We start from the raw sequence: 23920 nt of genomic DNA, 5'->3' as shown, positions 1-23920 counted from the left end.
GGTGGTGGTGCTAGAATCACTACCTGTGTGAGATTTTAGCACCAACCCCGAATGAGGGCTGGGAAACTCTTTTGCAGTAGCCCCGCCATCACCTTCTGGGGGGTGTCCACATGGATTATGTCCTCCAGGAAGAGCTCGTTCAAGAGAAGAAAAACTTCATGGAGAATCTCACATGTCATTGAGGTGCCAACTGCAAACAGGTTGCCGAATATCAGGTAGTTTGCATTGGAGACCAACTTATAATGCATGATGACAAGGTGCTTCTGCACTGGCACGGCACGGTGCATGGTTGTGTCCTGGCAGTGGAGGATTAGCTCCATTTTACCGGCAAAGAAGTTGAAGGTCTGGACATTCTGAAGCTGACCATGAACCACTAGCCATCCCACTCTGACATGTCTTCCATGGACACGTCTTCCAGGTGTTGTCATGTCTTGGCACTGCCTACCTTCTGTCTACAGACAAGTTCTCCTGCAGAAGGTGTGCCAAAAGGAGATTACCCATGCACTTCTTTGCACACTCGCAACAGCAGCTCTTGAGCATGCAATCAACCCATTGTATCTCATTTTTACAAGGCAGAACCTTGCAGCTGCTCCTGTGTTCCCTGAGCTTCCAAGAACTCGCACCCGAGCTTCCGAGAGCTCATCTGCTTTGATATATTTCTGGCTTTCTCCTCCATGCTACACAGGACCATTTCCATGGTGCTGTGCACAGCCATGCTGGGTGCCCTACCTGCCATTGTTAAAATGTTCCTCACTGGGCAGAAAGGAGGTATGCACTCCCAGATGCATTGAAAGGAATGCTGGGAACCCACTACCAGTACAGCCATACAACAACTAGCTTCCCCAGATTTTGAGTGTGGGAGCCCCCCTCCACCCCCTGCTCCACTCACACAAGCAGCAAGCAGTTTCTTTAAGCAATGGCCAAACATTTCCAATCTATGTGGGGCAGCAACCACCAGGGGAGGGGCAGGCAATCATGGTGCCCAGCTGCTGGACTCCCAATGCATGGCCCCTCTCCCCCAAAATGGGGAGTAGCCTGGCAGGAACACTTAGACAGTACCCATCCCCTGGGTGTAAATAAAAAGACACCTGAATCTGGGTGTGCAGCTTGAGCCCCCTACATAGTGCAGAAGCAGTTTGTTTGTTTGTTTGTTTGTTTGTTTGTTTGTTTATTACATTCATATACCGTCCAAAATGCAAGTTTCTGGGCAGTTTATAACAAAATAATAAAAACAGATAACAAAATTAAAACATTACAACAATTAAAATTTAAAATGTTAAAACTATTAAAAGCACAATTAAAACAATATCTAATTAAAAGCCTGGGTGAACAAATGTGTCTTGACTGCCTTTTTCAAAGTTGTAAGAGACGGAGAGGCCTTTATTTCAGCAGGAAGTGTGTTCCAAAGCCTCAGGGCAGCAATGGAGAAGGCCCATCCCTGAGTAGCCACCAGACGAGCCGGTGGCAACTGCAGATGTACCTCTCCAGATGATCCCAATGGGAGGTGTGGTTCATAGCGAAGAAGACATTCTCTTAAATACCCAGGGCCCAAGCTGTTTAGGGCTTTATAGGTTATAACCAAAACTTTGTACTTTGCCCGGAAACCTATCGGCAGCCAGTGTCGATCCTTTAAGATAGGAGTGATATGGTCTCTCCAAGATGACCCAGAGACCAACCTGGCTGCCACATACTGGACTAACTGCAATTTCCGGACTACGTACAAAGGCAGCCCCACATAGAGCGCATTGCAGTAGTCAAGTCTGGAAGTGACCAGCAGATGTACTACTGTTCTGTGGCCATTTATCTCCAGAAATGGATGCAGCTGGAGTATCAGTCACAGCTGATAAAAGGCACCTCTGGCCACTGCCTCAGTATGATAAATGGGCCATGATAGGCCCACCCTGCATTCTAAAATGAAGAGGAAAGGCAGACTAACATTTACAACTTGTGTTTACTAAGAGGTAGAAAGTGCATTAAGAACCTTCTCAGCCCTTCTTTGGAACTCACAGCAAGAGGGGTGCTTGACAACAAAAGAAGGTGTGCATTCACTGCAGACATGTGTGAAGGCAATGATTTACGAACAATGGGGTGCAATGGAAGCAGAAAGCAGTGCCTCAGAAAACGGCATTGAGTTTGAGACCTCAAAATGGAGCTTGAACCAGCAGCGCAATGACTTCTGGCTTGGCATTAATACTGAAACTTCTGCACTAGCCACTCCCCTCAATCCTCATCTGGAGGAAGTCTCAGGAAGATGCCTGCCCACCAGCAACACTCTGCTGCTTGCCACCACCAATGCCTCAACTCTTCCCTTTCCTCTTCCCTCAACCCAGGCAAGAGTGTGGGTGTGCACCTTTGCCTTTCTGTGCAGCGGGTTTCTTCCTGGGGATGTACGAGAGGCGACAGCATGCCTTGTGTGGTGCATGCTGGCCCTTTTGCCACAGTGCTCTGGGTCTGGGACGGCATGCACCGGAAAACTTTAAGCTTTCGTGGGGGCTGCAGAGCTGGCTGTTGGCATATGGGTGCAGAGGGCTCTTCTTTTGTATGATGAATGCCTGTTGCAGTTTGTGATTACACGTGGAGTATTGTCATACCCTGTATTTTGACTCTGCATTATTTGCTTTGCCTACTGTTTTCAGTTGTTCACGGGTTTTGTGTTGTATTCCTTATACTTGTCACCCGTGTTCCCCTGTTTTTCATCTTTGTCGGCATATGGGTGCAGATGGCTCTTCTGCCACCTGTGGACCCAGTAAGGGTGATTGCGTGGGCAGAGGGCCACTGTCCCAACTGTGGACCCATGAAGGCTGGCTGAATAGTTGCAGAGACTGGGGTGGCTTGGGATGGCTCTGGACCCATGAAGGGTGCCTGCAAATGTGCTGCGGGCGCGGAGGCCCATGTTCTCCTTGTGGAACCATGAAGGGTGCCTTTGGAGGTGCAGAGATGGGCGTGGCTTGGGGTGTCCCCTGCTGTGTACAGGTAGAGCGCCTGTATCAGGAACTGTGGCTGGTACATTTGCTGCTGTGGAGGAGGAAAAGCTGGATCCACCTGTCTCCTGTTCCTCAACTGTGCTGCACACTCCACCTTGGAGAGTGGCCTTCTGGGTGCAGGCTCTTCTTCTGGTAGTGCAGGATGAGCAGTTTCACACATTCAGATGACCACGAACCCGAACCTCTGGCACGTTTTCTTCTGGTTTGGCAGTATGTCTGAATGCAGTCTTATTCTCTTGAAGACTGGCTCTCCAGTTACTGTCCTCAGCCCCACTGGACCTCAGCCTGGCCTGGCTCCAAAAGGATGAGCCATTACCACATGGCCAACACCCATCAGCCCCAGAAGACATGATACCCAGTGCACCCAGAGATTTCTCCATATCATGGTGAACATATGAATGCTGAGGAGGACTCAACCTGCATGTATTTATGAGTAGAATTTCTGGCTGGAGTTACATTATTGTGGGTGCATTGATCTCCAACACTCATATTGTGAAATATTAGGGACTGGAACCAAAGAAAATGGATTGATCTGACTCCCTCAGCTGAAGTTTGCTTCGCCCTTTTAGACACATAAATGCTGAACAGCTTCACTGTCAGACTGTTTGCAGAAGGAGAGAGAGAAAGCAATGATATTTCTCCAGTGCTCTACATTTGCTAAAAGACACAACCAGGAGTAATAAACGTATATTAGAATTACAGATATCTAACTGTCTCTTGCAACTGTCTGTATCAGGGCAAAATTTCAACAATAAGAGTAGGCTACAGTTTGACAAGATGCAATCTTTTATTTTCCTCCTACAAATCTTTATGCGGACTCCTCCTGTACACCTCCACTCTCTGGGGGAAGTTGAGTTCACACACATGTTGCTGGACAAGAGACAAAGAGAATCTGTTGAACACGTGTAGAACAGATGCTTGCAAGAGGGGGAAAAAAATATTTCACTTCAATTGCTGCATTACTCATTTCCGCTGTCTTGCTGTCCAGGCAAGAGTTGACCCACATGGAGCTGGTCTTTGGGTTTTTTCCATGTCAGAAGCAGACAGTCAGCCCACCCATGAGATCGTCTCAGGCAATATTTGCGAGCCCAAAACTGTTTTATGTAGAGTACCACCTGCTCCAATAGAGAGAAAGCCAGGATAAAATGTAGAATCTGAATATAACGGACAAAGGTGTTTTAAAAGGTATTGAGCAATCCGTGAAATCATATGGAGGAGAAATCAAAGGCTGATTCTCCTGATAATCTTTCTTGCATTGTTACTTGTTGAAGTCACTCTAACCTGGCGTTCTGGGGGGACTATGGATACATCCACAGGCACATAAATTAACATTGCAAAGTGTTTCTATAGAGGTTATTCAGGAGGCACGCCTAACTTCTGCATACACTTTTTAAGAACAGGAGTATATAGTATTGCTCCCTCGTCTCCTCCTTTCTGCCCCCAGAGGATTACATGGTGAAGCCCTGTGGAGGCCATTCCAGAGTTTTCTGTAGGTCTGTTCCCTGCCCTATGCTTTGAGTATCATTGAACACTGAGAAGAGAAAGAACATGTCACATGAACAAACAGTTCAGGAGTTTTTCATATTTATTGCTCCTCATTTAAGAAGAGTCCCTTTTCCTGTTTCATCCACACTTAACTTCCTTTCTTAGGCCCAGCTCAAGTTTCAGCCTGATATCAATCAACCCCTGTAACCTCCCTGTTGATAGGGGTGTGTGCAGAACTGTTTATTTCAGCTTGGTTCAAATTCGAGCTGAATTTGAACTGAACTCCCTGTCCGCAAACCAGTCCAGTCGGACTGACTGCTGGTTCAGTTTGATTGGTCAAACCAAGTCAAACTGGTTTGACTTGGTTCAAGGGCTATGCTTGTAAAGGGGAATCCGGTGCGGATTTCTCTTTACAAGCTAAGGGGTGGGGGAATCCTTTAAAAGGATTCTAAAGAACCTTACTGATCTGGCAGTGGCCATACCGCTGCTCCTAGAAGGCCCCCAGCACTCCCCAGCAGCCTGCCTGCAAAGCGCAGCTCCGACATTGACTGGCCTTCATGCATGTGCATGGTGCAGAATCCTCACCGGATTCCCCTTTACAAGCATAGCCCCCTCAAATCACCAAACCAGTTTGACCCAATCCACCTTGGACCGGGCTTAGTTTGGTTCGATCCTGGACCAAACTGTCTCCGGTTCAGTCTGCAATCAAACCTTCAAACTGGGCTAATTCAAGGTGAACTGTTTCATCTCAAACCAGTTTGTGCACACCCCTACGTGCCACTAATCCACACCAGCAGGCTTCCCCATTACTTACCCTGGTGAGGGGAGACCAGCAGTAGGGATAGTTGGCAGACGTGAACCCCTCAGGCTTAAGACCTGGATGTTCCCATCTATGATCATGCTGGGAAGTAGTGCCTCTTGAGTTTGGGAAATATTGGAAATGTTGGCTGACATCTTGACTAAATTACTCATCATAAGTCTCATTGAAATTAATAGGACAAATTAGTCACGAGGCAGAATGTGACAGAAACTTCCAGCTCTCCTTTATGAATACCCTGAGGTGTTCTGAGGCTGTTCCAGAAAGTGATGGAGCCTAGGAGGCAACACTAGGGACAGTATCTTGCAAGACACTTGGATTCTAGAGGTATTATACCTTCAAGGGTGGCATGGTTGGGCAGTGCCTGTATTTAGAATCCTAAGCCTGATTCTAAGCTCAGCTGGAAACTGTGTACATATCATGCAGTGGGGCTCGGAACAACAAAGGGATAATTAAAATGTCCATTAGCATGAGAAGACAAAATGGCAATAAATAAATAATCCCTGTAATATGGTGTTGGGTGGGGAGGGGGAAAGCTTCTGAACTGAAGCAATACAACAGGATAGAAAATTCAAGCTGTTAGGATTTTTTTTAAAAAAGGGATCGGGTAGATATAGATATAGATATAGATATAGATAAATAAAATGGTGCAATCTATGTTTAATACCTTACTGAAGATATTTGCATGAAATAAATACAATGGTTAAGCGGCTTTACTTTTTAATGGTTCCCTAAGGCTATTGCTTTTTTATAGAGATTAGTTCCACTCAAAGTCCCAGATTTCCTGTTTTTATTATTCACACTTCAACATTTGGTTGACACCAAATTATCCCTTGCAAACACTGGAAAGCCTTTTTTGTTTGTTTGTTTGATGCTGCAGAGTATGGAATTTGTTTGCCTTTCTTTATTAATAAGCAAAGCTATTCTCAGTACTGCATGACAAGCTTCACAGGTTCAAAATCTAGAGTGCACCTGACTTGCACCCATCACCACTGCTTGGTAAGAGGTGGCAGCTGCAACCAGTAAAGGTAAAAAGTAAAATGTGCCGTGGAGTCGATTTCGACTCCTGGCGCCCACAGAGCCCTGTGGTTTTCTTTGGTATAATACAGGAGGGGTTTACCATTGCCTCCTCCCACGCAGTATGAGATGATGCCTTTCAGAATCTTCCTATATTGCTGCTGCCCAATATAGTACCAATGGGGATTCAAACTGGCAACCTTCTGCTTGTTAGTCAAGCATTTCCCTGCTGTGCCACTTAAGATGGCTCAGTGCAACCAGTAGTGAGACCTTAGTTCAGTGGAAGAGCACATAGTTTGCAGGCAGAAGGCCCCAGGTTCAAACTCTGGCATCTTGAGATAGGACAAGAAAAGGCACCTGCCTGAAGCCCTAGAAAACTACCGCCAGTCAGTATAGACATCACACTTTCACATTCGCCTCTGCCATCAGGTGAAGGATACATACCACCTTGCAAGACTCTTGATGGCTTCCCTACTTCAAGGTCCATTCAGAAATATTTTCTGGCCTCCTGAACTAGCCAGTTATCGGTCAGAGGTGGGCAGCTGGCATTAATAAACATAATCTCATTCACTACAATCCCACCTTTCTTCCCCCACAGAGCTCAGAGTAGTGTACTGAGGAGTAGACTGAGCAGTGTACTGAGGAATGTGCATAGTGCAGAATCCTCACTGGATTCCCCTTTACAAGCATAGTCCCCTCAAACTGCCAAAGCAACCCAATCTACTTCAGATTGGGCTTGGTTTGGTTCAGTTCTGGACCAAACTGTCTCTGGTTTGGTCTGCGATCAAACCCATCTCAGTTTGATTGGTCTCAAATTTTGATGGGTCTCAGAAGATTGTCCCATCTCAGGAGGTCTGCTTCCAGGCACTGGCCAGACCTGGGCCTACTTAGGTTCAGTAACGTTGCTGCATCATGCGCTTTTAGACCAGGGATGTAACTATAATTGATTGAATGGGTTTAAAGAACCCCCAGCTCCACCCCTCACTAGCCAAAGATTATATACTCATTTGCCATTTCCTACCAACTTGGGAGGGGATGCTAGTTCTTATGAAGCTAAGAACAATACAATTCAACAATACTTTGAATGTGATTGCTGAACATTACAAATTCTAGTCTAGATCCCAAATGCCTGGTGAATCTATCGATCAATATGTCACAGCACTGCATGCCTTAAGTGTAACCTGTGAGTTTGACAACTTTATGATGAAATGATCAGGGATCAGACTGTTATGAAAACAAACTGCTCCAAACTGCATGAAAAACTGCTGCTGGAGTGAAAACTTCCTTGGATAAAGGTATAGAGATGGCTCGGAGGGTGGGAAATGCTAGTCACTGTGCCAAATCATTCGCTTTGGTACCCCAAAGCCCACCTCCGGAAATCCAGGCTGCTCAGTCTAAATACAGCACTTCCAAGCCCAGTCTTCTCATATGGCACTGCCTCAGAAAATGGCCACACAAGAAAGGAGGAGCTACCACTGCTACCAATGTGGAGACTCTGCCCACAAAGCTGATTTTGCTCACTGTCCTGCATGGAATTCACTTGTAACAGATGCAAAAAAAGGGGACATTTTACCAAGGTTTGCAAGTCTGCTGTCCACTATATTACTGATTCACCATATGATAAGGCTGAGGCAGCTGAATCGCTTCCTGACTGCGTTAGGAAGTGTGACAGAATCACAGCCTGCTTCTCCATTGTCAAGTTAAATTCAATGGCCATGAAGTGTGGATGCTGGCTGATTCTGGTTCTCCGTACACTATCATTTCCATCTTCTTTACAAGAAACTCTTTACTGTGTCAAATCTGCACCTGCAGCCTTCAGACATCCACCCATGGGGGTATGGAGGTTCCCTTATTGCATTTACTTCAATGCTGTCCTGGAATACAAAGGACGTACTGAGAAAGGAAAGTGTATGTGTCACAAAAAGTAGTCTCAATATTGGGCTGGAAATGTCAGAAGGATCTAAGGATAGTGTTAGACCCAAATAGCATGGAACCCATAGTACAGATTAGTGGTGTGCACGGAACCGCAGCATTCTGGTTGGTAGCTGGGGGGGGGCTCTTTAAGGGTGGAGGAGGGTACACTTACCCCTCCTGCTTTTCCCCTGCCGGCGCTCCTTTTTTGAAAAGCATTTGGGGTGGCAGCGTACCTCCCTGCCACCCCTCCCCCCACGTACGATTGCATGTGCATATGGGTGTCTGTGCGTCGCGTGTGTACATCACACACGTGCACATCTGACGTATGCACGTGATGCACACATGTGATGTGTGCGCCATGCGCACATGCAATCGCACATTCTGAAGCCTTTTGCCAAGGAACGGAGGAAGGGGCAGCAGGGAGGTAAATATCTCAGTTTCCACTTCCAGGCCAACAGGAGGTCCCAGAAGAAGAGGATGAAGTAGTTATTGCATAAATAGTTTAATCCACTCATGGAGTGATCACATCTTTTGAAGGGAAAGTGGCCCTCAATGCTGATCAAGTGCTTACTGAACTTAAACTTTACATAACTAATGGATGGCCATGCAAAAACAAAGTACTCGAACATCTTCAACCATACATGCACGTAGTGAATGTCCCTCTTCAATGGGCTGGTGCTAAGGACTAGGGGTGTGCAAACAGGTTCAACGTCAAACCACTTCGGTTCAACCGTTTGGGGTTGAACCGAACCACCCCCTGTTTGGTCCGACCCGTAACCGAACAACCCCCCCCCTGAATTTCGGGGGATTCATAAGCTTATAATTCTAAAAATAAATAAATAAATATTTTAAAACCTTTTACTCCCCTCAGGGGAGTTCCTGGAGGTCCCCCCTCCCCCTGCTGGCCTTTGAAAATAACCCCCTTGGCCGGTTTGGCCACTCTTCGACCTTCACCCAGTGGACCAGCAGCCATTATGGAGGCCATGCGCCTGTGCATATGGCCTCTGCACCTGCATGTGTGAAGGCCACAGCCTCCATAATGGCCGCCGGGCCACCAGGTGAAGGCAGAAGAGCGGTGGAAGAGCAGCCGAACCAGCCAAGGGGGTGATTTTGAAGGCCAGTGGGGGGAGAGGGAACCTCCACAGACCACCACACACACACACACCACCACCTCCAGGAACTCCCCCGAGGATTGTAAAAGATTAGTTGAAAAAAAATTACAAGCTGGACCAAACTGGCCCAGCTGGGTTCAAGGCCGGTCCAGCCTCGAACCAAATTGGGCCAGCCGGTTCTGTGTACATCCCTACTAAGGACTGATCATTTGGTGGTGCCAACCTCCTTTCAAACAAAAGTGATCAAAATTTTCCATGAAGGTCACCTGGGTATGAGCTTGACTAAAAGGTGAATCAGAGAAGGTTTTTGGTGGCCAGGTATGGACACACACTAAAAATGTAACCAGGCACTGTATGGTTTGTGTTGTGTCTGAGCAATCCCATAATACTTTTACCACCCCCTTGACTCCAGTAGAGTAACCAAATGGTCCCTGGGGAAAACTTGCTCTGGATATAATGCAGTGTTTTGATAACCAACCCACAAAAAAAAGATTTTTTATAGTGATGATGGATTACTATACCAGGTGGTCAGAAGTTTCATTTGCTGACAATATTACTACAAACAAGGTGATCCAGTTCATAGCTGCAGTTTTTGCAAGAGAAAGTCTTCCTACAGAACTAGTGATTGACAATGGGACATGGCTTAACTCATTTGAAATGGAGCAATGCTTGCATATCCATAGGATAAAACACAAGACTATTTCCTTAAGGGAATGGCTTAGTGGAAAGAAAGAACAGGTTAGTGAAGGAAAGTTTACAACTGGCTACTATACAAAAACAACCCTGGAAAGAGACAATCCATGAAACTATATTTGCTTATCTACTACAGGAAAATCACCATTTGAACTGCTGAGAGGATGCAAAGCTACCACTAAATTTACTCAATGACAATAACTGATAGGGCTCACTCTGAGGATGCAGAGATTCATGATCAGGTAAGGGAGAAGCACCAAAACTATAAATTGTATGTGGATCAGAAATGGGGTGCAAAACAGCTAATGTTTCAGATGTGGGACTTATCCGAGTACGGTTGCCTTATAAAGTGAGAAAGGGATGTTCCCAATATTCTGCACCAAAAGAAATAATCAAAATCCAAGGAAATGCTCTCATACTGGATGATAGAAAGAAATGGAACAGTTTGATAGTGGTGTACATGGAACCCATTCTGGTGGTTTGGTTTGAATTCGAGCCAAATTTGAACTGGACTGCTGGTCCACAAGCCGGTTCAAGTTGAACTGGCCCCCGGTTTGGTTTTACAGTTGAACCAGGTTAGACTGGTTCAGAACCAGTTTAATTCAGTTTGAGGGGTATGCTTGTAAAGGGGAATCTGGAGAGGGGAATCTTTTTGGGGGGGCCAGGTCGGTTGGTGTTTGAACTAGTCAAACCGTCCTAGTTCAAATAGAACCAGGTCCAAATAGAACCGGTTCCACATATTAAGGATGTGCACAAACCCAAAAATTGCAATTTGGTTCAAAATCAGATTGAATTTGAACTGAACTGTGTGCCACTGAACTGGTTCTGTTGAACTGACTGGCTAGTCTGGTCTGTTTGACCGAACTGGTTCAGCGGTTCAAATGGCAATACTTGTAAAGAGGAATCTGGTGAGGATTACCCTTTACAAGTATGGGTGTAGGGGGATCCACTGAAGGGCAGCAGAGGGGGGGGGGCAGCAAGAAAAGTAATTTCAGGTGCTTACCTGAAATTACTTACCAACCCGCCCTCCCCCCCCCCTGCTTGCCAACCCCCAGTGCAGCTCAAGCATTGGCAATCCTTCTTTAAGCAGGCTGCCTGCGTGGCGGTGGTGATGTGCTTACAGTCGTGCTTAAACTACCTTTTTTGCTGCTCCCCTGCTACCCTTTCAATGTCAAACTGGCAAACAGTAGTGTTGGGGGTGGTTTTCAGTAGGAAACGGACTCTATGGTAAAGGATTAACCACGCCTTCATCATACAGCATGGTCCCAATCAAGATTTGCCCCTCTCCCCCATAATTCTTGTGTGTGTTCAAAAGAGTCCCTTCTGGTTGGATGCATTTCTCTTAACAACACATTCCCATGTTAAAGGATCTGGATATGTGAAACCTGAAGAGGAGACTACGGGAAGACAATATAGCTATTTTAGAATATCTGAAGGGATATCTACAGAAGGAGGAGTGGACTTGCTCCTGAGGGCAGGACTAGAACCAATGGGCTGAAATTACATGCAGATTTGGGCTAGACAAGGTGGGGAGGGGATTTCCTAACTTTTAGAGCTGTCTGACAGTGAAACAGTCTGCTTCATGCAACAGCTCCAAGGGCTGTGCAGAAACCCTCTAGGATATTTCACTTGTCTTATAGCAGGCCTGCTCAACTTAGGACCCCCAGCTGTTTTTGAACTACAACTCCCATAATTCCCAGCCACAGTGGCCAATAGCCAGGGATTATGGGAGTTGTAGGCCAACATCTGCAGGAGGGCCGAAGTTGAGCAGCCCTGTCTTATAGGAATTCATTTGTCTTCCCGTGAACATTCTCAGACTTTTGCCTGGGGGGGACCCCTCAAATTTCATGCAAATTTCATTTTTCTTTGAAATTTTGGCATCATCCTTAGTCTCCCCTTTGTTGGGGGTTTTCAAACTGAGGCTGGATGGCCATCTGTCAAGGATGCTGTAGCAGATTCCTGTACTGAGCAGGGGCTTGGACTAGAAGATTTCCAAGGTCCCTTCCCACTCTAGACTGCTCTGGACATCTAATTTGGCTCACAGCCCCAGTTCCCTATGACGAGGTTGGTGTCCCTTTATCAGGCTATGGAACCCTTACTCTGGATTCTGTGATTTGCTGCTTGATCTTCTCCCTCCATTGAAATGAATGGGGAAGTCAGGGAAACTCTGTAGGTGGATTCAGCTAGCTATTTACCACACATCTGTACCTGATGGGTGCACATTTCTATGTGAAGTGCTGGTTGCCACTTGGCAGGAATGTAGGGATAACTAACTTACCAATCAGTTCCATGTTCACCATGGCGAGTTACCACAACAAACAGTTGTTTGTATCTCCCCTATGTCTGCATCAGAAAGAATGCTGCACCCTTAGGACATTGCTGGGCTGGAGTGATTGTTTTTCACTGGCCTTCCAAGCTCATGTAATCCTAGCCTTTTACATTTTGGTCCCAAAGATGTTTATCTAGAGTTAAAAGCCTAACCCCTGAACATACCAGAGCAAGATGGCTTGGCCCAGGCACATAACGGCACTGCAGCTAATGTGCTGTGAGGCAGTTGCATGAGGTTGTGCACATTGTCAATGACGATGACTCCAGATGTTGTTCATCTATATTTTCGGCTTCCCCTGACATGACACATAACTATCAATGAATGTGGATGTTTGAGGTTAGTGTTTGGATTTGTCTAAGGATGTAGAGGGTGTGTGTGTGTGTGCGTGCGTGTACGCATGCGTGTGCACGTGCTTGGGTCCTGTTTATTTGTCACATTGCTTCTTCCTGTTTTTCTTCCTAACAAAGAGAGATGCCTTAAATGAAAACGCATGCTTTTTCATGGGAAATGACACAGAACATAATCAAAAGATGCCTTTACACTGATTGAGCGATTTTGTATCTCACTTTATGAGCAATAACTTAGACATATTTCCTCTTAGCTTGTTGGCTATGTTTTGACCCACAAAGCTCTCTGTGTAGGGACCTTCATTGCTCAATGCTGGGGAGCAGAGGAGATGCCATCTGTATCGTCTCCTTGTCTTTTATAATATCATTTTATTTTTGTCTTCCAACTTATAGTGACAATACTTTCATGAGTTATGTATATATGAGTGTAAAGGCATGTATTCCTATTATAAGTGATACAGTATACACCAAAATCAACCCAGGCAATTTTTTCCTGGGTTTTCACAGTGTAACAGGAGAATACTGTCTGAAATCTGAAACCTTCTTTTGCCTAAAGTGAAATCAGCATTATGGTGACAAGATAAAGCCTTTCTGTGGGGAATGATGGCAATGCTACTACAACCTATGATTGTTTAGGGAAACAACAGCATTACACTGGTGTTTCCCACAACACTGATGATGGATAGATGGATAGATAGACAGACAAGAGTACAAAATACATCCAGTTAAGCAAATGTTTCCCACAGTAATCAAAATGTATAGTTCTCCCTATCATGAGCACCTCTTGGGTAGTACTTGTGGCATCACTAATGACCACACAACTTCTCTGCTTCATCTCCTTACAGTTCAGAACTGTTTTATGTATACAGTTCTGAATTACAAGGAAATGAGGCCAAGAAAAGTTGTGTCTGGTCATTCGAAATGTCACAAGTACTATCCAACGATCACAATAGGAAGTGCTATGTGTTTTAACTGCTGTAGAGAACACTGGTGTAATGGCATGCACAATACATTCACAGTTAAGTAAACTGAAGTGTATTGGCTTCAACAGGACATGCTTAAGTTTCCCATTGAAATAAATGCTCAACTTACCTTATGATTATTTCCCTCTTTAGTCTAGTAAAGGACAGAGACTTTTTTCTTTACCACATAAACATTCCTGCAGCCCTTTTTAAAAAATGGTCCTGGGGCATGTGCTTTCACCATTGCTATGCCCTGCCAGTCAAGAAAGGTTCATTATGTGTTTTTCCACTTTGAAGGATACAATTTCCGCTCCAGTAGCTAGTGCTATGGAAGTACAGGTGGCCCTAATTATCCGTGGGGGTTCTGTTCTCAGCTACAACCGCAGATAACAAAACTGCGGATAATAAGACCTTAAGTCAATGGGAATTGGGGGGTTAGGTTCCTGGAGGTTTAAAAAAGGAAAAAAATAAACAATAAGAAGTAAAATTAAGCAAAATAAAGTACTGTGCCATGCTCTCCCAGTGTCCAACTGTCTAGCAATGTCCCCAAACCCTAATTTTTGCTCATTTCCTGTGGAAAATACCAGGATTTATTTATTTATTTATTTGTAACTAAGAGACACAAAATGGCTTCTTTCAGAAAAATGGTGCCAGAAATGATCTCTGAGGTAATTTCTGGCCACCAGGGAGAGCGGATAGACAAATTTTAACTATCTTTGTATCCACAAATAATGAGGTCAGATCTCCATTCCCCAACCATGGATACACGAAGCCATGGGTGCCAGGGCCACAGATAACAAGGGCCACCTGTACCATTGTTGTGTAACAATTCCAGTTATTTAGGCTGTTCCCACGATCACTAATGGGATAGGACAAACATCCCACCCAGCTTTGGGAACTGTGTATCCTCCCAATTTTTGGTTCTGTGTTAGTGAAAACCTAGAGAGGAGAAGGGGGAATGATCATTTGTGAGATGGGAGCTGGGTAGGACAGTGGTATCCTATCCAGCACTTTAACAAGGTAGGAGGAAAAGCTGCCCTACCCAGCTGCTGCCTCATACATGATCATTCTCCCTGCCTCCTACCTTGATATTGGCAAGCACATGACTGAAAACTGGAAGCTCTCCCAGCTCTCTCACCCAGTCTGGGCATGTTTCCTATTCTGCTGGTGGCCATGTGAACATATCTACTCTAAACAAAATGGTCATCTGGGAAGACCTGAGCCCCTCACCATAAAACTAGCATCTGTGCTGCATCCTTGCAGCTGGATGAGATGGTGGTATCATTTTAGACTGCAGGTTGGTTAGAGAGCAGATGCATCCTTATGGACAAATCTCCTTGCAAGCAGAAAATTAGAACAGCAGGAACCAGGCTGGGATAGAACTTTCCCCCTGATATCCTAGCTTTCTATTGTGAATATTTACGAAATATTGATCTAGGGAAGCATTCAGTATGGGATTGCTTACCTGCAGTCTGCACCGTATACTGTTGCATGTGTAAACCAGACCAATTTTGTCTTCGATATCACACAAAGGCAGCCTGTTAGGCTTAAACAATCATGCTACTGGCTTTTGTGAGGATGTGGTTGCATCTAGCAAGAATGTTACGCATTCTAAAATGTTTAGAGTAACAGGAAAGGAGTTTTAAATGGATTTGAAGAGTCTTCAAATGAGGTGGCCTCTGCACCAGAAGGTATACATTTCAAAGTTACAGAAGCAGCTTTTGTGCCATATCCATATGCAGAAATAGATTAATGATGAAAAACTGCAAAATATTATTATACTTGTAATATTAGATCATCTGCTTTCAGTGCCAAATATGGGTTTGAGAAAAGAGGCTACATCCAGAAACACTGCAAAATTCTAAGCTGGTTCAGATTATATTCCCCTCCCCAAACTAGTCTACTCAATTAAAATGGTGTGTGTGTGTGTGTGTGTATGCGCGCGCATTGTGAGTAAGCACATCGTTATGTGTTTCCCAGATGTCCTAATGTCATCCTGGCACCTTCCTTTTTCGGGATGTCAGGACATCTCTCTTTTTAATTACATGAAACAATTTGGGATGGGATTGTCCAAACTGACCAGTCTGGTGATCACCTTGTGTTGTGGATGAACATTCAACCCTCCAACCTCCAGCCATCATAAGGGCAATTCACATAATTGGTACTTGGGTAGGAGATGCATCCTATCTATAGGAACATAGGAAGCTGCCTTATACTGAGCCAGAGCATTGGTCCATCTAGCTCAGTATTGTCTACACAGACTGGCAGAAGCTACTTCAAGGTTACAGGCAGGAGTCTCTCCCAGCCCTATCTGGAGATGCCAGGGAGGGAACTTGGAACCTTCTGCATGTAAGCAGGCAGAGCTCTTCCCAGAGCGGCCCCATTCCCCAAGAGAACGTCTTCTTCACCATGAGCCCCACTGCCTGTTAAGATCATCTTGAGAGGTTCGTCTGCAGTTGCTGCCAACTTGTCTGGTGGCTACTCGGAAATGGGCCTTCTTTGTTGCTGCCCCTGGACTTAGGAATGTGTTCCCTGTTGAAATAAGAGCCTCCCTATTTTTGGCAACTTTTAAAAAGGTACTGAAGACACACTTATTCACCTAGGCTTTTAATTAGATTAATATTTTTAATATTTTTACTATTGGGTTTTAAATGTTTTAATGTTTTAAAAGATCTTAATTGTAAACTGCCCAGAGACACAAGTTTTGGGTGGTATAGAAATATTTTAAATAATATAAATAAATAAATTCCTATATCTTACAATACTCATGTGTAGTCTCCCATTCAGATGCAAAGCAGGATGGACCCTGTTTAGCAAAGTGGACAATTCATGCTTGCTAATGCAAGACCAGCTCTCCTCAGTTTGGGACCTGTGCACGTTCCCATTTTGTGATTGTCTGTAAGTGTAAACAAGCTAGGAGGCAAGGAGCTTGATCATTTTCTTAGCCCTGGCTAGGTAGGGTAAGCATACCCAGATTCCATCCCCAGCATCGGAATCAGATAGAATGAAAAACCATTCTACTAGCGATGTACACGAAATGGATTTTGCCTTTTGTTTTTAGCTTGAAACAAAATGCAGGTGGCTGAAATGTTTCACTGAAACAGCACTCAGCCCAGCTGTTTCAAGGGAACAAACCTTGAAACTTTTCAAGTGTTTCAGCCATAGGGAACAATGGGGAAACCCGAAGTACCCCATTGGTCCCCATGGGTTGTTCCTAGGGACACCAGAGTGGGTTAGGTGGTAGGGCATGATGGGTTTTACTTACCACACAACCCACAAAAGAAATGGGCAAATGGGAGAATTTTAACAAAAGTTTAACCTTTCCCCCAAATCCCTATGGAATCCCTACTTGAGCAGAACACCCCTGGTCAGTTCGGGGGGGGGGGTCTATCTTTAATTTATTTTTTTAAACAACCTGAAACTCACTGCCTCCGGGGGTGCTGCCGCACCTGTGGGAGGCCCCCAAAGGTTCCCCCTCCCCCGCCAGCCTCCCTCCTCTTTACAGTCCATTTTGGGTGGTTTTCAGCCTGTTCTGGGCCTCTCAGTGTAGTTGCGGTGGCCATTTTGGAGGTCGCCACGCATGCGCAATGGGCCTCTGCATGGTCAGGTCATGACTTTTATAAGTTGAATGTTATGATGCCCTACCACACACCCATTTTGGAGCTACCCATGTGGAACAATTGGGTGTTTTGAGTTTCCACATTGTTCCCTATGGCCGTAACACTCAAAATTTCAAGTCTGCTTCATCGAAACAACCAGTTCAACCGCTCTTTCAACAAAACGTTTCTTTTGGCCATCTGCATTTTGTTTCAAGCTCAAAATAAAACACAAAATCCGTTTTGTGCACATAGAACTGAGGATACTTATATGCCAAAACGTGCCTTGGGGGCACATTCCTGTTGTCCTACTTTGTTGATTAGAGGGGCCAGGGTGGGCATGGACAGAATGCATTGTGCCTGATCGTTCTTCCTGGGTGTGACATTGTGGGGATGGTCTTTTGTGTGCAAGGCTGACTGTGATTGAAATTAGAGTATGCAGGTGCGCAAAAGCATATCCGTGCCAGGATGGGCTCTCCAGTAATCCGATCAATAGTTTCAATGGGTACACCTTTAGGTCTATGTCACTGACTCATCTCCTTTGTGATGGGAGAACATTACATCACTGTCTTATCTACTTTCTTCCTGCTTGGCATAACCAGCTCCTTCTTATCTCCTGTGAAAGGAGGGAGCAGAGCGAGGTACTTCACTCTTAAGTTTAGAGTGACCTTGGATGCCAGTTAACTCTCTATAGTTAACTCTCAAGTCTACTTAGTTGGGGTTCCCACATGGGGAGAGGGGGTGCATCTTATCCCCGTTCCAATTTGCTTTGTTTGCAACCAAATCTAGGGGTGACTAGCCTGCTGCCAATTAAGTGACTTGTCTCCATGTATACCAAAAACTGAGAGCTCACATTGCAGTGCAGTTCCTGAGCATATCCAAAGTGCAATCTCCAAGCCTGGAGATGCAACTGCAAACAAGGAGGCTCCTGGGAACTGGGTAGAATAAACATGGCTGGTAACAGCACTCAACCTACCTTTCCAATGGAATGGCCCCAGCTCTTTTGTACTTCTCACCTCTTCCTACATGGTTCTTGTCCCATCAACTTCTGTTTTCCAGATGGCTACTGGCTACCTTCTCTCCAGCTCTGTGTATCTGATTACAAAACATGGAGTAGAAGTAATGTTAATCAGCCTACCAGCAACTACCCATGAAACATTTTCAGGAAGAAAAAGTTCAAAGCCTAGCTTTTAGGGAAATATTTAACTACCCTGCTTCCTCCTTCCTAATCCAGTGCATAGATTACATGAAGTTAGCTGAAAATAAGAAGATGCACTTAGACAAGTTAATCTGCTTGATGATTTTAATAAGCAGAGGGCACCTTTTTAATGCAACATCAATGGATGATGTGATTGTAAGGGCACCTCTGTGCAGGAAATAATTTAAGTCTCATAGTTGTTTACCCCATGGAATGGCCGTACAGATGAGGTTTTTGTTTTAGGTTAACATGCTGGGAAACCATGGCTATGATTCCTGACAGCATACAGCCTGTGTATGTAAGGAGTGGAAAACCTGTGTGCATGCAAAAAACATCATAATCTACACACAGGGCTGGACTTAGAATAAATAGTGTCCTAGGCAAGGGATGCCTTTGGTGCTCCCGTCCCCATGGTTAGTTTATTACTGTTACCAGTTTTTGCAGCTTGTGCAAGCTCAGCTCAGCACCCTATTTAGGTAGGCATCTCGGGCCACTGACCAGCAAACTCACCCCTAATGCTGGCCTTGTCTATACATAGTATTCATCTTATTTTCTTCATGGAAATGCCGATATTCTGCCACCTGAGGAGCTACCTGAAGGCATCTCAAGGCCATTTGACACTTGGAAACTTCCCCAAAGGAGTATCATTATCCATACAGGATATGGCATCACTACCATCTTTATATTTATTTCTCTGAGACATACCCATGGCTAATCCCATTCATGGCAGCTCTTGCAAGAGACCGGAGAGATGCCAGATAGCCACAGGATGGTCTAGAGCAGGGATTCTCAATGTTGGGTCCCCAGATGTTATTGGAGTTCAACTCCCATAATCCCCAGCCAAAGGCCACTGTAGCTGGGAATTATGGGAGTTGAAGTCCAGTAACATCTGGGGACCCAATGGTGAGAATCCCTGGTCTAGAGAATGAATATGGTGGCGATGGTGCTGACCGGATGATGAAGAAAACGGCAGCGAGCAGCTGCAATTAGTAGGCAGGTGGGGCAGCTGGCCGGCCAGCAGGTGGGCAGCCAGAAAGAGGGGGTGGGCAGGCAGGTGGGAACAAGAAGGAGGAGGAGGAGGAGGGTGTAAAAGACGGGCGGAGGCAGGCAGCCAAAAAAGTGATGGGGTAGGTGGGGGGAGGTGACAACGAATTAGGGGCGCAGATGCTCTGTGCCAGATCAGCTAGTGTGTGATGGTTACATTAATATCTTTCTCATCATAGCTCTATTCACAAAGTATGTTCCACATTTGTACAAGGTACAGATCTGTGCACAGTTACAGTTATTCACATGTTATGTTGAACTAAGGTACAGCAGTACACTTCCTATCTGTACCATACATTTGAGGGGTCTGTATCAAAGTTCAGTTTTTAAATGAGCACAGGTACAGTCCTCACACAAAAGCATCTACAAGTGTTCAAATATTTGTACACTTGTACAACATAATAGGCTTGTTCACACAATATCCTACCCTAGTTTGGGAGCTGTGCACACTCCCATTAGGGATGTGCAAACAAGTTCTGGTTCAAACCCAGATCGACTAGAACCAGGGTGGTCCAAGTGGTCTGATTTCAAACTGGTCCAGCCCCCCCCCCGCCAAATGGATGGTGGTCTGAGTTCCAACCGGCCCGGCCCCAAGTCAAGCTGGACTGGTTTGAACAGGTTCAGGGTTCTTCTCATAAAGGAGGATCCAGTAAGGATTCTCCTTTACAAGCAAAGGGGCAGGAGGCTTCCCTGTGGTTAAAAGAAAGAGATAGGGGAGTCAGGGGAACTTACCCCAAACAAGTGGCAGGGGCAGCTCCTCTCAACATTTGCCGGCCTCCCCCAGGACGGTCCAGGACAGCTACAGCCCGGTTTGAGCCTTCTGTGGCCTGGTTCGCACCTCCACACATGCACGGAAGTGCACTGCACAATGCGCATGTGCAGAGACCCAGTTTGGGTCTTCTGCAGAACTGGAAATGGAACCAGACCGAGTTGGGTTGGTTAAAATTCAAACTGAACTGGCCTGACCAGTTCCATGCACATCCCTAACTCTCATTTTCTGATCATCTCAGGGGCGTAGCTAGGAGAGAGGGGGCCGTGTTCATCCCTCTCTCTGGCGGCATCCCAGAGTGAGGGAGATAATGAAGATAATAGGGAGGTATGGAGCTGGAGGGCCCTCAGGAGCTGGGGGCCCATGTTCTTTGAACCCTTTTGCTCAATTATAGCTACACCCCTGTCTGTGAGTTAAAAACAAGGTCCAAGCTGGGGAGCTTGATCATAAGCCCCAGCTGAGTAGGATGCAGTAAGAGGGAAAACTGTCCTACCTAGCTGGTGCTTAGCACATGATTACATTTCTTGCTTCTGGCCTTGTTTTTAACTCACAGATGATCAGAAAATGGATGTGCCTGCAGCTCACAAACTGGGGAAGGACACTTGTCCTACCCTAATAACTGTGTGAACGAGCCTAGAGTCTGAATAGGAATCGTGTATATGGCATGGGGAACCCTCATTGGTAGTGTGTTCCCCAAGGACATACATATACACACATATTAAAATAGACACACGTGTATGTTTATAATTTGTAACAGTCTATATCTGGGGCAAATGCACTGTTTTAATCTTCCCTTCCCTCTGAAGCCTGCTGTTCCTCCTGAAACTATGTCCCTGGGGCTGCTTAGCATCTTTTCAGGAGGCTATTTTCAAGAGGCACAGTGGGCTTCAGAGGCGAGATCACTGAAAAGCAGCCAGGGGCATAGCTAGGGGAAAGGGGGCCTGTGTTTGCCCCTCTCTCTGGCAGCCCCTTGGAGTGAAAAGATAGGGAGAGGTGGAGCTGGGGGGGGCCCTCAGAAGCTCGGGGGCCTGGGTACTATGAACCCGTTCGCTCAGTTATAGCGACACCCCTGAAAGCAGCCCTAGTCTGGATGTCAGCCTCTGTTGCGCCAGTGCAGTGCTGGTCTGGATGCCCGCCAATGTTCTGGTTGTTGTTGTTGTTGTTGTTGTTGTTGTTTTTAAAGGGGGATTGACTTCTATTGACAACATTGCTATAGTTACCATGAACTATACAAGAGTGACCACAGTGACTGCAAGCTGTCATTTGTTCTAATGGAGAGGCAGGAGAGAGATGTTTTAACAACACAGCTCTTAAATAAACCTTAAAATAGTTTACAAATGAGTTTGTTAGCCTTTTAGTCTCAACTGTGTCCAAGAGCAAGTCTTTGGACCTTACCGAGAAGCTTCCTCCACCTCCACTGAGATCTGAAATGGTGCCACTATGGAAGGGGAGAAAGAGAATGAGAGTCTTGCAAACAAGCAGCTATTAAAAGGAACAGAAGGGAAAAACCGATGGGGAAAGATGTCTTTAATGGCAAGAAGAAGGAATGAAAACTTTGATTCAATTCATTGATTTGCTGTTAAGCAATCAAACAGATGTTTTTCATTATATCCCTGGAGAAAATTCAGTAGGCGCCAGTAATCCTTATGGACCAGAGGCTTCTGATAAGATGAAAAATCAGCGTCTGTTCTATTGTTACCAAATGGATGTGGCAGGTTACGCTGCTGTAGGTGGCTCGTGTTTCGTACAGTCCTTTTAACACAGGAACAACATCACTGTTCCCATTCAGAGACGAAAGCATGAGCTCTTTTGCCAATAGCACTCCATTCCAAAGAAGTGTCAGGGCATGATATTGAAAAATCTTCCTGGAAGAGTTTAGCATTTACAGTAGTAGGCAGCTTAACACTATAGAATTACTTTGCTCTAAGACTGAAAAAATCTCTGCTGCCTCCAGGAAGACAATCTTATCTTCATTTGCATCATTTCTCTATATCAGCCAACTCTTTGGATTCCCTAATTATCTCCACTGGTGCTCTACGATATATGGCTGGATGGCTGAGGTGTGGGAGCCAGGTCATATTAACTAACCAAGCCTCCCCCAACCCTTATGCAGAAACATTAACCAGACCACTATTTAATGGAAGTTCAAAGCTCCCTCAATTTAAAAGGAAAAAAAGAGTTTCAGAAGGCTTTCTTCACTTTTCAAAGATTCATTTCTCTTTTCAGACTTCTTGGAACCCACTTGAAGGACCATAATTGCAGAAAGCAAGCTGTCTGCTGCCGCCAGTGATTCAGGCTGGTTCAAAGCTCACAAGTCAAAGGGTGGGGGGCGGAAATCAGGCTGATTTCAAGATTTCACAGATAAAGGAGGATAAGAAGCAAAATACATGGTTAGTGTCCACATTTGGATAATTATGGGAGACTTAAGACTCCCTCTTATTTGGACAGCGAACCTTACCTCATGTTTTGCAGTTGAACCTCAACCAGCTCCGAGCAACAGTTAGAACCAGAGGAACTTCACCAGCATTATCAAGCATACACCTTCACCTGCGAGCTTCAATTGTGAGTCATAACTCAGTGGGAGGCTATGGAGGATAAGGGCCTGGATTGGCTAGGCTGCCTCCAGCTTCAGCCATACCTCCATTCCAACTACAGGGCCCCACCCACACCAGATCCCCTACAGCAGAGGTTTCCAACCTGTGGTACTCCAAATGTTTCTGAACTACAAGTCCCATCATCCCCAACTACAGTTTATTGTGACTGGGAATGATGGGAGTTATAGTTCAGTAACATCTGGAGTGCCACAAGTTGGGAATCCCTGCTCTACAGCTCTTAAGGAGCTGGGATGAACATCAAAGGAGGTCTGAAAGAGTGAGAGAGGTTTGAACAAGTCTAGAGAGAACCTGACCCAGAACAGACTAGGGATGTGCACAAAACCGGTTCGCTCGGTTCGGTTTGAGTTCGAACCAGGAGGGGGTGGTTCAGTTTTGGTTTTGTTCGAACCACCCCCTGGTTTGGTTCGAATTCAAATTGGTTCAAACTGGTTTGGACACCCAACAATTGGTAGGGTGGTAGCTGGCACCTAGGGGTACCTGCCACCCAAACCCCAAAGCAATCAGACACTCGTACGATTTTTTATGAATTTTTGAAAATTATTTTTTTTCTCATAGGATATAATGGGACTCCAACCAGCCCATTATTCCTTATTGTGGAGCACCCATGGGTGCCAACAACCATTCAAACCCCGAAGCAATCAGACACCCCTATGATTTTTTTATGAATATTTGAAATATTTTTAATTATTTTTCTCATAGAGTATAATGGGACCCAAACCAGTCCATATCCCCTATTGTGGAGCACCTAGGGACACAAAGGTGGGGTGAGTGGTAGACAGACAGGGGTGCCTACAACCCACAAAACCCCAAGGCAATTGGACACTCCTCTGATTATTGGTGAATTGTTAAAGTATTTTTGAATTCCTCATAGAGAATAATTAGGATTGCAGCAAATGTATAGCTTCACGTCGGGAGGAAAGGGGTGTCGTAGAGTGGAGTGTGGTGGGTGGTAGTTCCTAGGGTGGGCAAGGAAGCTATCAGAATTATTTGAAAGGAATTGGGCAAAAGGCTGGTTTTTAAGTGATTTTTGAAGTTTAC

The 23920-nt window shown here is 45.4% G+C and overlaps 1 protein-coding gene across 9 annotated transcripts in view; it reads left to right on the top strand.

The window, feature by feature from the left end:
* The window catches only part of LOC128325886 (uncharacterized), a 147006-nt gene that overhangs the window by 92860 nt on the left and 30226 nt on the right, over positions 1-23920 (top strand). For 3 of the 9 annotated variants that reach the window (XR_008307711.1, XR_008307709.1, XR_008307708.1), the window contains exon 3: positions 10159-10264. The exons of the other annotated variants lie outside the window; for them this stretch is intronic. The gene's annotated coding sequence lies outside the window, so the exon portion shown is untranslated. The remainder of the gene's footprint in view (positions 1-10158; positions 10265-23920) is intronic. 9 annotated transcript variants of the gene reach the window in all.

Source organism: Hemicordylus capensis, chromosome 5, assembly GCF_027244095.1.
Source record: "Hemicordylus capensis ecotype Gifberg chromosome 5, rHemCap1.1.pri, whole genome shotgun sequence".
In the NCBI taxonomy this organism is placed as follows: domain Eukaryota; kingdom Metazoa; phylum Chordata; class Lepidosauria; order Squamata; family Cordylidae; genus Hemicordylus; species Hemicordylus capensis.
This window is presented reverse-complemented; position numbering and strand designations above follow the sequence as displayed.